Below are 2,229 nucleotides of genomic sequence, written 5' to 3'. Positions count from 1 at the left end.
CTGGTCCTGGGCTTTTTTTGGTAGGGAGGTTTTTGATGACAGCTTCTAATTCTTCGCGACTAACAGGTCTATTTAGGTTGTTCACCTGGTCCTGGTTTAACTTTGGTATATGGTATTTATCTAAAAATGTGTCTATTTCACCAAATATGGGGGACAGAAAATCTCAACTAGTCATCTTCCCACCAAGTAAAACCAGCTCTACTAGAAATTTGTTGCATCTAATTAAGTTGTTTGACAATGGAGCCCCCCAAAAAACTATACCAGTAGGGTGAGAGTGGAGGGTGGAAGGATGTAGGGAGCAAGGGTGAAGGGGAGGTGGGTAGAGAACATTAGGGGTAATGAAGTAGTTCGAGTTGTAGAAAGGACAGAGAGGGAGAGAAAGGAAAGAGATATCTCTATAAAGGGAGCCATTATGGGGCTAGCAAGAAACATGGTCCTAGGAAAATTCCCAGGAATACACAAGGAAGATTCCAGCTTAGAATCTAAGCAATAGTTGAGAAGTTAACTGTCCTGGTCTTACCCTGTAATCAGATTGATGACTACATTAATTGTCATCATTGAACCTCCACCCAGTAATTGATGGAAGCAGATGTAGATATCCATTGCTAAACACTGGGCCAAGCTCCTGGAGTCCAGTTGTAGAGAGGGAGGAGTGATAGGATGAGCAAAGGGATCAAGACCATGATAAGGAAACTCACAGAAACAGCTGACTTGTGCTAGTGGGAGCTCACTGACTCTGGATTTACAGTTGCCCAACCTACATCAGATCAAAGTAGGCCCTCTGAATGTGGGTGACAGTTGTGTGGCCTGGCAGTTTATGGGGCCACTGGCTGTGGAACCAGTATTTATCCATAATGAATGAACTGGCTTTTGGAGCCCATTCCTTATGGGAAAAAAACCTTTCTCAGCCTAGATACATAGAGGAGGATGTTGCTCCTGCCTCAAGCAATATGACAGATTTTGTTGACTACCCATGGAAGGCCTCACTCTATCTGAGAAATAGATAGGGTGTTGGATGGGAGAAAGGTGGAAAGAAAGGCAGGAGGGAAAGGAAAGGAAACTGGGATTGTTATGCAAAATAAAAAGATTGTTTTAAAAATATAATAAAATTTAAAAACATAAAAGGAGCCACTTTCATTTCAAATTCACATCATCTGTTAGACTTTCATGCTTTCTGTTAGACTTTCATGCTTTCAGCCCCAGGTAAACTGAAGCCAAAATTATCTAACATGTTAATCACCACAAATAACTGCCTTCACCTAGTTTTAAACAAATAAAATAAAATATTGTCAATTAAAGAACAGAATATTATGGGGGTCAAAATCAGTCTTTTTGCATGTAAATGTCTTTTGACACTTATAAATGACTACAGGATGCAAGAAAAGAAACTCCTGTGATGAAGGCACGTTCAGTCTTCAGAAGGTATTGCTTAAAATCATATGGAAGTTAAATGAGCTTCTGCAAGTCAGTAATCAACTTAAAATAGGTGGGCATAACTTTTATAAAGAGAAATACCTGACTCTGGTCAACAAGTAAAAAAGAATAAATATCAGTTCATGAATTAAGTTCGTATATTAATGTCAATTTCAGTAAGAAGCTAAAGCTGGTGTTAGAGCAGCTGAAAATACATCTAGGTCAGGACAGATGGCTCAGTGGTTAAGAGCTCTGAGTGTTCTAGCAAAAGTTCCCAGGTCAGCTCATAGAACCCACATGTCAGCCTGGAATCTCCTAGAATTCCAGTTCCAGAGTTCTGGCACTCACAGGCAAATGCCTACACACAGAAATGTGCAACATACACACACATGCAAGCACTCAAGCACACACACACACAGACCCTAAAAATTGTATCAAGTAGTTTTCAATGAGATTGGATTTCTTATGAATGTCAGAAACTGTACCCATAAAGTATCACCAAATGACTGCCTAAACAAGAGCCAAACAAGGATGACAGGAATAGGTCTCCCACAGTGGATGAGGAGTGAAGACGTAAGTCACAAGCAATGCAACACCAGTTTGGAATTATGATTAATAGGATGGTATTTATTTAAAGGGGAAAAACTTACAGATCACAGCCCTCTGTGCAACAAGGAAGGGAGTCTAGTCGCCAGCGGAGCAGGAAGAAAGAGAGAGAGGAGAGGGAAGTCGCTGCTTTTTTAAAGGGAGAGAGACCATGCCCCAATGGGCTGGTATCTCAGCAGCTATAGGCTGGAGGAGCGGGAGGACCTCCCG

The sequence above is a fragment of the Microtus ochrogaster genome, unplaced genomic scaffold, assembly GCF_000317375.1.
Source record: "Microtus ochrogaster isolate Prairie Vole_2 unplaced genomic scaffold, MicOch1.0 UNK43, whole genome shotgun sequence".
Taxonomy (NCBI): Eukaryota; Metazoa; Chordata; class Mammalia; order Rodentia; family Cricetidae; genus Microtus; species Microtus ochrogaster.
Note: the sequence above shows the minus strand (reverse complement) of the source record.